The sequence below is a fragment of the Mesoplodon densirostris genome, chromosome 1 (genome assembly GCF_025265405.1).
Source record: "Mesoplodon densirostris isolate mMesDen1 chromosome 1, mMesDen1 primary haplotype, whole genome shotgun sequence".
In the NCBI taxonomy this organism is placed as follows: Eukaryota; Metazoa; Chordata; class Mammalia; order Artiodactyla; family Ziphiidae; genus Mesoplodon; species Mesoplodon densirostris.
Window position 1 is genome coordinate 17,316,078 of NC_082661.1, and position 14,775 is coordinate 17,330,852.

Genomic DNA, 14,775 nt, shown 5'->3' on the forward strand with positions numbered 1-14,775 from the left:
TTGCTGTTCATTCAGTTCATTTGGTATTGATCTTAGAAAAATTCCAAAGAAGTTATCTGAAATTAGCAAAATCATAAGCTAATGGTTATAAATAATAGAATGGTTTAGGTATGAGAATTCCTTCTAATCTGAATAGTTGGAAGCTTTTAACTTGGTAATCATTTTGTATGCTAATTATATTTCAACTTTCCCTTAGTATCCACCCCTTCTCCAGGAAGTAGGCATACGCTCTTTGCTTAGGAACTCAATCCCCCATGATTTCACTGTTCTACTTTTGGTAAGCCAGAAATAATTTATAAAACACTTGTTATGGAGTGGACCAATTATACAACACCAAGTATAACACAAAATTATTCTTTTCTTAAACAATCATAGCCAGGCCAGAACTAGGGTGAGGCAGGAGAGATGCCTAGAATGTAAAATTTAAAGAGGCAAAAGGTAAAAATCCTTTTTAAGGCTGACCCTGCACTTGCATGACCCTGAGAGTGAGTGTCTCCTTAAACGCTACTCTAGGAAATCTCTCTTGCCTCAACCTAGTTCCAGGTTCTGATTCGTAGCACCTAATTATGGGTTTTTTTTTGCTATTTTGGTGAATCCCAAGTGGTTTTCTAAATAGAATATTGTTATAGCTTTGTTTTTAATATACATTGAAACATAAATATTGTAATCTGAATTTAGGAGAGTACATTTTCAAGAATTTCCAGATTCATCGATATAGAGCTAATTATACCAGCACCAAAACCCAGATTCTTTTGAGATCCTTCCGCTGGGGTATTGTAAACACTTTCAGGGCAGGGCTCATATCTTACTCATCTTATGATCTAGTACCTTTTTCAGTATGTGGTCTGGTTCAGAGACAGTTCTAACAGATGGTAAATGCTTGAATGAATCTTGAATAAACAGTGAAAAATCCATCTATGTTCTAAGAATCTGACTTCCAAAATTCTTTTACATGTTTCCCTCAGGTGAAAATAGTGTGATTCCAGAAGAACCACTAAAAATAAAAATATATTGAAACTACTCAGTTGATTGTTTGGGTATATTAAAATGTCCATGACTTCAGTGTAGGAACAATTTAGAGAATAAAGTTTTATTTTTTGTCAAGATCTATTACTTTAGTTTAAATGTCACTATAATCAGTCACTGAGTATTTGAATCATCTCTCTTAGAACTTATTCTATCTGTTGAGTAACTGCTATGTGCCCCACACTATTCTTGGTGTTGTGTGGAAATTAAGAATAATTCAATCTAACAAGGATTTATTGAGTGATTATTCTGTATAAGGTGAAGGGGGTATAAACATGTTCTTTTTTCAGGGATTCACACATAAATAAAATAGTCTCAAATGTCAGAAAAGTAGTATTAGGAGAGAAAGACATGTCCCTAGGCACCGTGACAAGTGGTATAATACCAAACACTTCAAAGGGAGAAATTAATTCTGATAAGGAAGAGTCCATAGAGAAGATGCCTTTTTACACAGTCCTTAAAACATTAACAGACCTTTCATAGGCTGGAGAGAAATCTAAGAGTTAACAGACCTTTCATAGGCTGGAGAGAAATCTAAGAGACAGCCAAGTCCTGGAGCTGTGACAGTGTAAGTTGTGCAAGAGGAGCTTTGAGCAATTGGTGTATGGGCGTGTGGAGCTCAGACTAGAAGGAATAGGTGGAGGAAGATGGCACACAACTCTGATAACACTACTAAGGAGTTTAGAGGTTATTCTGAAGAATATTGAGAGTTTTTGAAGATTTGGGGGCAGTCAACATATACCTATGTGTTGGAAATGAAGTAAAAGTGAGATAGATATTGATATATACACACTTATACATATATGAATATACACAGCTTGACAGGAGACATGGGCTAAGCCTTGAACCTTGAGAAACACGATAATTATGGAATATCTGAGGTGCTGACATTTAACACAAAATCCTTGCCTTTGAGGAGCTTAGCATTTCCATAGGGGGCTGGAAAAAAAGCTAATATATGTAAAATAGTTGAGAGATAAATTAGTGTGGTTTTAGATCTTGAGAAAGGAAAGTTTGGGGTAGGTTGGAGTTGTATGAGCTAGTTGATGAAATAGGATACACGTGAAACTAATTAAGAAACAAAACCGCATGTAAACAATTCATGAGTGATCAATTGAACTGGTCTTTAGGAAGTTCATTTAATTTAAATCAAACTTGGTTTATATAAGTGCTGCTCTTCTGTTTGGGACTACATTTTGTGGTTTAAATCCCTATAAAGCGATTGTAGATTACATAGGGATTCAAAACACCTAAGAACACTATTTGTGTTTGTCCTAAATATGATAGACTTTTTTTCAATGAAAGAGGAAATTTCGTAAAGTCAAATTACATTACCTGTATAAGCCCTTCTGCTATTTCAAAATGGAAAGCAAGGAGCTTAAGATCATAAAGCAATGCTCAAAGCAATGCTTTAATACACTATTAGATAATGTTATTAAACTGTTTTTTTTTAAGTTTGTTTGAAAGAACTGTTGTGGACTTCCTGCTGAGGCTCTGAGCTCTGGTTAGGTATCACGTGGGATAAGCAGATAAAATTGTAAATGAACTAAAAGCAACAGTGTCTGGAAGGGGAATAAAGGCCAAATACCCTTGTTTTGCTAAATCAGTCAGTTTTTTTTTTATTAGTGTCTTTTATCCATGGAAAGAGTGCTAAACTCAGTTTGTTATGTTTTGGTTTTCTTTTTTTTAAAAATAGCTTTATGGAGTTATAATTCACATACCACCACATCACTTACCCATTTAAAGTGTACAATTTAGTGGGTTTTGGTATATTTATAGAGTTGTGCAACCATCGCCACAATCAATTTTAGAGTATTTTTATCACCCCCAAAGAAATCCTATGCTCATTAGTAGTTACTCCCCAGGCATCTCCTGTCCTCCACCCCACCCAACTGACTACCACCCACCCCCTCATCCTGGGCAACAACAAATCTTCCTGTCTCTATAGATTTACCTATTCTGGACATTTCATATAAATGGAATCTAGTACATGGTCTTTTGTTATTGGCTTTTTTGACAATGTTTTCAAGGTTCATCCATATTGTAGCATGTATCAATGTAAGTATTCCATTCCTTTTTATGGCTAAATAATATTCCAGTGTTTGAAAATACCCATTTTGTCCATTCATCAGCTAGTGGATATGTGGGTTATCCACTTTTTGGCTCTTGTGAATAATACTGCTGTTAACATTTTGTACAAATTTTTGTGTGAACATATATTTTCATTTCTCTTGGGTATGTACCTAGAAGTGGAATTACTGGGTCATATGGCAATTCCATTTAAACTTTCTGAGGAACTCCAAATTGTTTTCCAAAGTGCTTCACCATTTTACATTTTCACCAGCAATGTATGAGGATTCCAACCTGTCCACATCCTCACCAACACTTGTTATTATCTGCCTTTTTGATTACAACCACCCTGTTGGATATGAAGTGGTATCTGGTTGTGGTTTTTATTTGCATTTCCCTAATGACTAATGATGTTGATCATCTTTTCACTAACTCTGTCTTGAAAGATTGCACTGTACACAAAGCTCAATTAAATGATTGTCCTAAAATATATTATTTAAGCCTAAGTAAAATAGTCAGTTTTTACAGATTGTGGCCTTGATTTGCTAGAAGATGATGATTAATAATGACAGGTGTATAATTTTGGTCTGATGAGAATTATTTGAATTATCAATAATAAGATAAATTTAAATACATAACAGCATTGCAGATATGAAGTGGTTATATGCAATGCAGGTAATACAGATTTAGTGCCTCAGATTGCAGAAAGGAAGCAAAATGATCTTCATAATTATAAGTTGGAAAGGAAGACTTGAGATAGGAAGTTTTAAAATATTATGGTCAATAACAGCAGCTGACTTGAATAAGCAATGTAATTTATTAAAATGGTCCACAATGTTGATGTGAATATATAAATATGTCTTTATCCAGTTTTTAAACTTCAAAATTGCAGCATGAACAACTGACACTGCAGAAATACAAAAGATCATGAGAGATTACTACAAGCAACTATATACCAATAAAATGGACAACCTGGAAGAAATGGACACATTCTTAGAAAAGCACAACCTTCTGAGACTGAACCAGGAAGAAATAGAAAATATAAACAGACCAATCACAAGCACTGAAATCAAGACTGTGATTAAAAATCTTCCAACAAACAAAAGCCCAGGACCAGATGGCTTCACAGGGGAATTCTATCAAACATTTAGAGAAGAGCTAACACCTATCCTTCTCAAAGTCTTCCAAAATATAGCAGAGGGAGGAACACTCCCAAACTCATTCTATGAGGCCACCATCACCTTGATACCAAAACCAGACAAGGATGTCACAAAGAAAGAAAACTACAGGCCAATATCACTGATGAACATAGATGCAAAAATCCTCAACAAAATACTAGCAAACAGAATCCAACAGCACATTAAAAGGATCACACACCATGATCAAGTGGGGTTTATTCCAGGAATGCAAGGATTCTTCAATATATACAAATCAATCAATGTTATACACCATATTAACAAATTGAAGGAGAAAAACCATATGATCATCTCAATAGATGCAGAAAAAGCTTTCAACAAAATTCAACATCCATTTATGATAAAAACCCTGCAGGAAGTAGGCATAGAGGGAACCTACCTCAACATAATAAAGGCCATATATGACAAACCCACAGCCAACATCATTGTCAATGGTGAAAAACTGAAACCATTTCCTCTAAGATCAGGAACAAGACAAGGTTGTCCACTCACTACTACTATTCAACATAGTTTTGGAAGTTTTAGCCACAGCAATCAGAGAAGAAAAAGAAAAGGAATCCAAATTGGAAAAGAAGAAGTAAAGCTGTCACTGTTTGCAGATGACATGATACTATACATAGAGAATCCTAAATATGCTACCAGAAAACTACTAGAGTTAATCAACGAATTTGGTAAAGTAGCAGGATACAAAATTAATGCACAGAAATCTCTTGCATTCCTATACACTAATGATGAAAAATCTGAAAGAGAAATTAAGGAAACACTCCCATTTACCACTGCAACAAAAAGAATAAAATACCTAGGAATAAACCTACCTAAGGAGACAAAAGACCTGTATGCAGAAAACTGTAAGACACTGATGAAAGAAATTAAAGATGATACAAACAGATGGAGAGATATACCATGTTCTTGGATTGGAAGAATCAACATTGTGAAAATGACTCTACTACCCAAAACAATCTACAGATTCAATGCAATCACTATCAAACTACCACTGGCATTTTTCACAGAACTAGAACAAAAAATTTCACAATTTGTATGGAAACACAAAAGACCCTGAATAGCCAAAGCAATCTTGAGAAAGAAAAATGGAGCTGGAGGAATCAGGCTCCAGGACTTCCAACTATAGTACAAAGCTACAGTAATCAAGACAGTATGGTACTGGCATAAAAACAGAAATATAGATCAATGGAACAGGATGGAAAGCCCAGATATAAACCCACACATATATGGTCACCTTACCATTGATAAAGGAGGTAAGAATATGCAATGGAGAAAAGACAGCCTCTTCAATAAGTGGTGCTGGGAAAACTGGACAGCTACATGTAAAAGAATGAAATTAGAACACTCCCTAACACCATACACAAAAATAAACTCAAAATGGATTAAAGATGTATATGTAAGGCTAGACACTATAAAACTCAGAGGAAACATGGGCAGAACATTCTATGACATAAATCACAGCAAGATCGTTTTTGACCCACATCCTAGAGAAATGAAAATAAAAACAAAAATAAACAAATGGCACCTAATGAAACTTCAAAGCTTTTGCACAGCAGAGGAAACCATAAACACGATGAAAGACAACCCTCAGAATGGGAGAAAATATTTGCAAATGAAGCAACTGACAAAGGACTAACCTCCAAAATTTACAAGCAGCTCATGCAGCTCAATATTAAAAAAGCAAACAAACCAATCCAAAAAGGGGCAGAAGACCTAAATAGACATTTCTCCAAAGAAAATAGACAGATTGCCAACAAACACATGAAAGGATGCTCAACATCATTAATCATTAGAGAAATGCAAATCAAAACTACAATGAAGTATCACCTCACACCAGTCAGAATGGCCATCATCCAAAAATCTACAAACAATAAATGCTGGAGAGGGTGTCGAGGAAAGGGAACCCTCTTGCACTGTTGGTGGGAATGTAAATGGATACAGCCACTATGGAGAACAGTGTGGAGGTTCCTTAAAAAACTACAAATAGAACTACCATACAACCCAGCAATCCCACTACTGGGCATATACCCTGAGAAAACCATAATTCAAAAAGAGTCATGTACCAAAATGTTCATTGCAGCTCTATTTACAATAGCCAGGACATGGAAGCAACCTAAGTGTCCATTGACAGATGAATGGATAAAGATGTGGCACATACATACAATGGAATATTACTCAGCCATAAAAAGAAACGAAACTGAGTTATTTGTAGTGAGGTGGATGGACCTAGAGTCTGTCATACAGAGTGAAGTAAGTCAGAAAGAGAAAAACAAATACCATATGCTAACACATATATATGGAATCTAAAAAAAAAAAAAAAGGTTCTGAAGAACCTAGGGGCAGGACAGGAATAAAGATGCAGACGTAGAGAATGGACTTGAGGACATGGGGAGGGGGAAGGGTAAGCTGGGACGAAGTGAGAGAGTGGCATGGACTTATATACACTACCAAACGTAAAATAGATAGCTAGTGGGAAGCAGCCACATAGCACAAGGAGATCAGCTTGGTTATTTGTGACCACCTAGAGGGTTGGGAAAGGGAGGACAGGAGGGAGACGCAACAGGGAGGAGATATGGGAATATATGTATATGTATCGCTGATTCACTTTGTTATAAAGCAGAAAATAACACATCATTGTAAAGCAATTATACTCCAATAAGGATGTTAAAAAAAATAAATAAAATAAAATTGCAGCATGCTATTTAAGATCTTTTGTGAAGGCTCGATAATGAAATAAAGAACTTATTTGTGTCCTGTTTAGTCTTAAATCCTCTAATTATATAATTCCTGGTTAACATCCAGGTTCTTTTAAGTACATAATAAAGCACAGTGTTTTAAACAGTTCAGCTATTCTCGTCATGAGAATAATCAGCCAAGAAACTTATCTTTTTGTTTCTAAGCTGTTGACCCCAGGTTGTGTTCTAGTAATTTATTCATATGTATTAAAATTTTTAATAAGTTTCTGACGAAGAACAGGTGAGTTAAGTCAGGAGTCGTGAGAAGGTCAGCATAAAGTTCTTTTTGTCACCATTTGAAATCCCTGGACAAGAGGAAACAGATGGGTTTGGTTATATTACCCTTGCTGTGCCAAATAAACAATTAAGGAAAATGTTAAATATCCTTTTGCTACACATCTGTGTCTAGGCTGGGAATCGTGCTTAACATTAACAATGCTGGCCTTTCCAGCTGCTCAATATTTAATGGTAGAAGCTTGAAAATTTTTTAATACATAGAATGGAAAATTTCATTTAAATCCTCATTGACTGACTTAGTTTATTAATTCAGGAAACATTTACTGGGTGCTAATTATCTGTAAGACACTCTGCTGGGCAGAGGAAGGGGCTTGATTCCTTAGGGGGACCAGGTAGCATTTAAAGTGAATTTTAAACATGAGTACAATTGGGATACTCATAAAAGATAAAAGCTCAGAGTGGCTGTTGTATCTAAAAAAAATCAGAGATGCTTGTGAGAAAGGTTCCACTGAAGGACCAGGTGGATAGCATCCATACAACCAAGAAACATTTAAGTGTCCACAAAAGGAGTTCAGGCAGTAAACAGAACAGTTCAAAAACAACCAAAAATACAGAGATACCTGCGTTTACAGGGCTTGTGGAATATACAAAGTAAATGGGGAGTCATAATATTGAATACATTATAGGAGAAATAGGATGGTGTGGGCAGAGACAGCGTCCAAGTTGGGAGTTGAAAGATGAGTGTGGCCTGATCACCCCCTCCTGGCATTCAGACACATTCAAAGCAACGACTTGACAGAGACATTCTGGAAGCCTTTTGAATCTTCCACGTCTCACAGAAGTATCAAAAGGGGAGTGTTCTTTTCAATGTATATTTGTTAAAAGTTATTGTAAAAGGAGAGAATTCTTAAGCTAAAATATTAATGGAATTTCAATTAAATTGGTGGATAGACCATGCTTATTTTTCACCTCTCCTTCCCAAAATTCATTAACATGGTAGTAAAGCTATTAAAAAGAAATAGATTCACAAGAATAATTCCATCAGTGGTTGAGAGATTAAACAAGAAATTTCTGGAAGACAGAAAAAGGTCAACTGGGCAGACTAGATGACAGATGGTATGATAGAGACTCTGGAATGAATTGAAGCTGTGTATTTGTGTGCATATGTGTATAATTATGTAAGTGAAAAACAAATGATACTATTAACATGAGGCACACCAAAAGCTACACAGGAAAGGAAAATGAACTTCAGTTAAACTACTTGGTTCTGCAATGAGCAATATTAACACTGATGTTAACAGTGATAATGATTTAATCAAAGTCAGTGATGTAATGCTAATAAGGAATGGAAAAGGGGAAGATGTGAGAGAAAATGGTTAAATCAGTTCCCTGCTGAAAAGTCTCCCGTGGGTTCCGAATGCAATTAGAGTAAAAGTGAAATTCCTTACCAGGGTTTAAAATTCCCACATGGTCTGGTCCCTGTCTGCTTCCCTGAACCCATAGCCTCCCACCCTCCCCTCTTGAAACATCATTCAGTGACACTGGCCTTCTTTCTCTTCTTTAAACAAGTCAAGGTCTTGCTCTCCTCAGAGCCTTTGCACTTGATCTTTCCTATGTGTAAAATGTTCTTTTGTCAGAGAATAAGTTGGTCCCTGTTACCCATTCTCTTCTCCCACAGGAATAGAATTTTAGCTCAGCACATGGCTGCCCAGAATAGAAAACACATTTCAAGTTTCTCTTGCAGCTAGCTGTGACTATGTGACTAAGTTCTGGCCAAAAGTATGTGAGCATAAGAGATGAGAAATTTCTGAGTTGTGCCCTTATAAAGAAGAGGTGCACCCTTCTCTTTCTTCCATCTTGTTCTGTGAAAAATGAATGTAGTGAAGATATCTTGGACCTTACAGATGAGGAGCAAGAAAATAGAAGGAGCCTGGACCCCTGGCTGGCCTACCCTCAGGCTATTACATAAGGAAAAAAAAAGAAAAAGAAAACAAAGTCACTTGTTTAGGCCATTGTTATAGGGTCCATTACATGCACCGGACCCATATCCTAATTAATACCGTTCTTGTTCTAGATCTTCACAATACAGGCTCAACTCAAATGTCATTTCAGAGGAACATTTCTTGACCACCTTACCTGAAGTTATTCTTACTCTGTTTTACTTTCTTTATAGCACATAGTAGTATATTAAATTGTTGTATTTAGTTATTTGCTTTTTAATTGGCTTTCTCCTAGAATTAAGTTTCACAATGTAATAATCTTGTCTGTTTTGTTCATTGCCTGGAACAGTGTCTGGCACATAGTAGTGACTAAAAGGTATTAGTTGAATTAGTGACTCCATCACACTGCAAGTCAATAGATAAAATAGATCAATCAATACAAAGTGGCATATCCATATTATTTGGAAATATAGAGATCAATTAGTAAAAACAACAGCTAAAATATTCTTAAATGGCTGCTTCTGGGGACCAGAGCTGGAGGGGAGACCGTTGGCACAGGGTGCTATTTTTTTTTTAAATTATAAACCCTTTAATACTATTTGATTTTTGTTTTGTTTTGTTTTGTTTTGTTTGTTTTGCGGTACGCGGGCCTCTCACTGTTGTGGCCTCTCTCGTTGCGGAGCACAGGCTCCGGACGCGCAGGCTCAGCGGCCACGGCTCACAGGCGCAGCCGCTCCGCGGCATGTGGGATCTTCCCGGACCGGGGCACGAATCCGTGTCCTCTGCATCGGCAGGCGGGCTCTCAACCACTGCGCCACCAGGGAAGCCCCTATTTGATTTTTTTAAAGTGCATTTATCACTTTGGGAAAGATCAAATTTAAAAATAAACAAATCAATAAAACACTGTGTGGTCATCACAGTGGTAGAAAAATGTTTAATGACATGGAAATATGAAAATAAAAAGAGTAGGTTACATAACACGTCAATATGTAGAGCAGGATCCATTTTTGTATATATATGAAGCATATATGCATAAAAAGATGCTATGTTATAGTCAATGCATATGGCGAATTCCTAACGTTAGATATAAATGGATATTCAGGTTTTATTAATAGAAACAGCTTTTTCCTGATTAACAATGTTGAATGAATATTTAAAGACTTTAGGTTTGAAGAGACACCATGTTATCTTCCTTCCTAGGTGTCTTAGAGGCCACTTAATGAGCCATTTCTTGAGGAGTTTTACCCTAATCTAAGAGCGGTGAGGAGACACTGGAGCGTGTTAAACAGAGATGGCGTGATAAGATTGGCTGCAGGCAGTTTTCTCTCCCTGAATTGTGGAAATGGTTTGGAAAGCCAAGCCTAGAATCAGAGAAATGATTTAGGAAGCAGTTGACGTAATCAAGACAAGAAATGATGGATTCCTAAAGTGGGAAAGCAGCGGCTGGGTTAGAGAGAGGAGGGCTGCCTCAAGAACAACAGGACAGTGTTAGCAGGATGGGTGAGAGTGAGGCATGTTCACACCTATAAGCTCCGTTTTTACTACTCCATCCCGGGGCCAGCCTAGAATGGTTGCTGGTGCATGTGGACACAGTGAATATGTGTGATCTAAAGAAGAGGAAAGAATCAAGGGTGAGCTCAGAAGTCTGACTAGGTTACCTGGGTGACTGATGGACTGTTCGCTGAGCAGTGGCATGAGGGGCAGCGTGGAGAGAGGGAGACCAGTGAGTAGCTTGAACTTGTTGGCTTACAGATTCCTGGTGCCTGTTGACACAAAGGCAGTTGGGGAACATTTGGATCTCCAGGGCTAGAAGATCTTGGCTAGAAATAGGTTTGAGAGTCACCAGCATTAAATGAGGAATGCTGCCAATAGAACATTAAGATCAGTTCTGAAAAACACCCGTAGTATTTAGAGCAAAGAGATCATGAGTGATGATCACTTGGGGAGCTTAGACTATATGAGGAAATAGGGACTGGGGACCATCTTATTGTATTAAGGAGACTGACAGAGTGAGCTACCACCCTCTCCTTTTTAGGGTTTTCCCCTTTTAATTTTAATGCTTCTCTGAACTTGTAACCACGACTACACTGTCGCTTTCTTATCAAGTTTCCAGTGACTAATTTGGCAGCAGGAAGGTTTTTCCACTTGGTCACGTTTGTAATCAGTGCACTATCAGTGAGCTGTCAGCACTTTGTGCTGGTTCAGAACGTGGCCCTACAAAACCAGTCCTCCAAACGCTTGGCTTTTCCTGTTCTATGATTACATCCATAGTCCCATGTGTCTTTCTCACCTTTCCTAGAATAACGGTACACACACACACATGCACACACACACACACTCAAGATCCAGAAAAAATAATAGATTTTGTAACTGTACAAATTATGCTGCTCTCATATTTTTGATTATTGATTGACAATTGGATTGTGTATTTTTCCAAACTTTCTTGACTAAGGATATTCTCAGCACATGAATATTTTTCTTTTTTTTTTTTCGGCCTCACCAGGCGGCATATGGGATCTTAGTTCTCCGACCAGGGGTCGAACCTGTGCCCCTTGTGGTGAAAGTGAGGAGTCCTAACCACTGGACCATCAGGGAATTCCCACATGAATATTTCCGGAATACAGCATTCCCCCGCCTTTTCCTTTTTTCCCTCAAGCCATTATTTCTCTTTTAGCACACCTCCCTAATATTATTACTTTTCCTTTGTAATTAACCAGCCATGTTTCTTGCTTCTACTTAAACAACAAGGAATCTCTCTTTCTCATCTTGTATTTCATGATTTTCTCTTTATAATAACTCTTGTAAGCAATAAGCGATTTGGCAAATTACATAAGAATATTAAAGGCATGATTATTTTGCGGTAGCTTGTACTGTATTCAAACAAAATGTCTCTAATTGTATGCCACCTGTTTTGTCATCAAAACATTTACTCAAATACTACTCAGCACCTTCTCGGTGGCAAGCACCACATATGTGCTATAAATTTCAATAGCAAATACAGGCCTGAGAAGCTATTCAATAATTTTGTGAATGAATGAGAAACCTCAGGTAGTCACTGATACAGACAGGAATTTGTGGGGAGAGTATGAAATGAGATTAGACGTCACACTTGGAAAACCCTGTAGATAAAGCCATGACAGCAATGGTGGTCCCTACCACAGCAGCCCAAACAGGAGCAGATAAAGTGATGGGTGGCAGGTCTTGAGTACCTTTTAGAGATGAACATGAATGGGTAAAGCACCCTCACTCCCCATGGTTCTTTGATGATGAAAACTTTTTGGTTGGAATGGCCACCAACCAAAGGAAGAGGGAAATTTTTCTAGCTCCAATTAAACATGGTGAAATTAGCCAAATGAGCTGGGAATACTAACATCATTACATGATGCTCAAAGGAGTCAGGTGTTAGCTCTGCAAAAAAGGCCATTGGTATCATCATCATACAACTTGTAATTAGTTTATGACTCTCTGAGAAGAGATATTGTTGACACGGGAGGTGTCGTAATGAAAAATTTTGGCTTAGTGTCCAGAGACTATCATTTAAGCCTGATTCTGCCACTAATTTGTGATCTTGGGCAGATGAATTCACTTCCCTGAATTACTGAAATGAGGTCTGTTTCCTCCACTAGAATGAGAGAGCTGATAGATCTCTAGGTCATGGCTATGTAATTCTGTGAGTCTGTTAGCTCAGTTGCTATTTTGTTCACGGTGTTTCATGCTTTTCCAGGAATTGGACATGATGGTTTTGGTCAAGCTACTTATCACAATATATATATTCTATAATATTAAAATATGTTAGATGCGAAAATGTTTTAAATCAATTTATTTTATCATTTAATTTAAATATATACGTATGTATATATATATATATATATACATATCTATACATATCTATAAATATATAAATGGCAGAACTTCCTTCAGTTTAGCTTTGGGGCCTTGAAGGTAAGGTAATGGAAGAATTGATCCCTTATAGTGGTATTAACTAAAATGGTTGTATTAACTCTAAAATAGGACCAGGAGCCAATAGCAATAGACCTGCCCTTCAGTAAGTGAATGAAAGAATGAGTAAGCAGAGCGCATTAATTCTTCTGCATTCCCAGGGGATAGTGAGCACACAGGAGCAGAACAAATCCACAAATGCAGATTATTCATTTTGATAAACAAGGTGTTATACAAGCAGCTGGTAAGACCTATATATTACATCAATTGCCAAATAATGACATAGTTTAGAGCTGCAGTGTCCGGATTCAGCCTAGTGATGCAGTACATTAACAGGTTCTGGCAGATCTATGGAACCTCTTTGGTGATTTTGTTGGTTAATAATATACTGCAGTATCTGCTCTTCCCCTGAACTTGGAATAAATTGATGATTCAAGAGGCATCAACAAGAAGGATATATTTGAAGGTTTGGGGTGGCTTTGGGGAGAAGAGAAGCTGAGTGACCCTGAGTAAGAACTGCTCCTTCATTTCCTACTCATAGGAGGGAATTTTGCATCCCATTCCCTTCCATATACTCAGGATTCCCTCTATAGGCTTAAGATAGCCCGATTCTCAGATGGAAAATAGCTTAATTCCCTATAAGGCAAGGCAAGACAGAGGCCTGGCCCCTAGTGGGAGCACAAGAGGACAGAGCTATTCTGCTTTTGGATAAAAGAGTGGCTTTTTAAAGTTCCATTCTTTCTCTCTCTCTTTCTCTTTTTCTCTCAGTCTCCAGAGCCAGCTTTTCAACCACAAGTAAGATGGATACAAACACACCAGATTCAAACTCCACTGGTAATTGTTCACCCATTTTGACAACACCTATCTTCCTAACAGCTAAAGGATCAAAAGATAATAAGCATTACCCTCTGTTTAATCCCTAAAGGGGTCCCTGGAGACAATTTTTTCACCATTTCTTGGCTTGGTGAGAGAGGATGTTGTTAATCAACTGCCATTTTACAGGTCAGATTACAGTGTCAAGACTAACAGGGCAGCTGGTTTGCTTCACCGATAAAAGAATGAAAGTCCTTGCTTGTAAATAGCTTTGTCTGTGTTAGCAACCTCTCAAATTAGCCTTGCTACCCTTGCATTCCCCAACCACTACTTCAGAAGCTATGCTTCTTCTTAGGCTGAGTCACCCTGGTGACTAACCTTGGTAATCAGTTCCTGGAGGTTTTCATTGTGGCAGAGTCTTAGCGCCTGTGTGTGATGGCTTTGAATCTGGTGGGATATGGTGAATCTGTGTTCTTTGTTTGCCTGCTCCTGGTAATGGGAGTGTTTGTGTGGAGAGGGGTGGAGGAGGAAGGCTCCCCTGCTAGGATCTGAGCAATGGGGTGCTGCTGAATTTCGCCACCACTTTATACACACCTATCAGATTCGTCCTAAAAATAAGAAAGGTAATTTATTCCCAGTTTTATTTCTAAAAATAAGAAAGGTAATTATGCCAAGACTGCAGAGAGAAGCCTCTCAGCTTTTCAGAAGTTCTGAGTCTCACCTGTAAGTTCTGCTTGCAGATGATACTTTCTACCAACTCCGTCTTCTTAAAAATAGTCACCTGACAGACTTGGCAACAGCTGGTGGAAAAGGAGG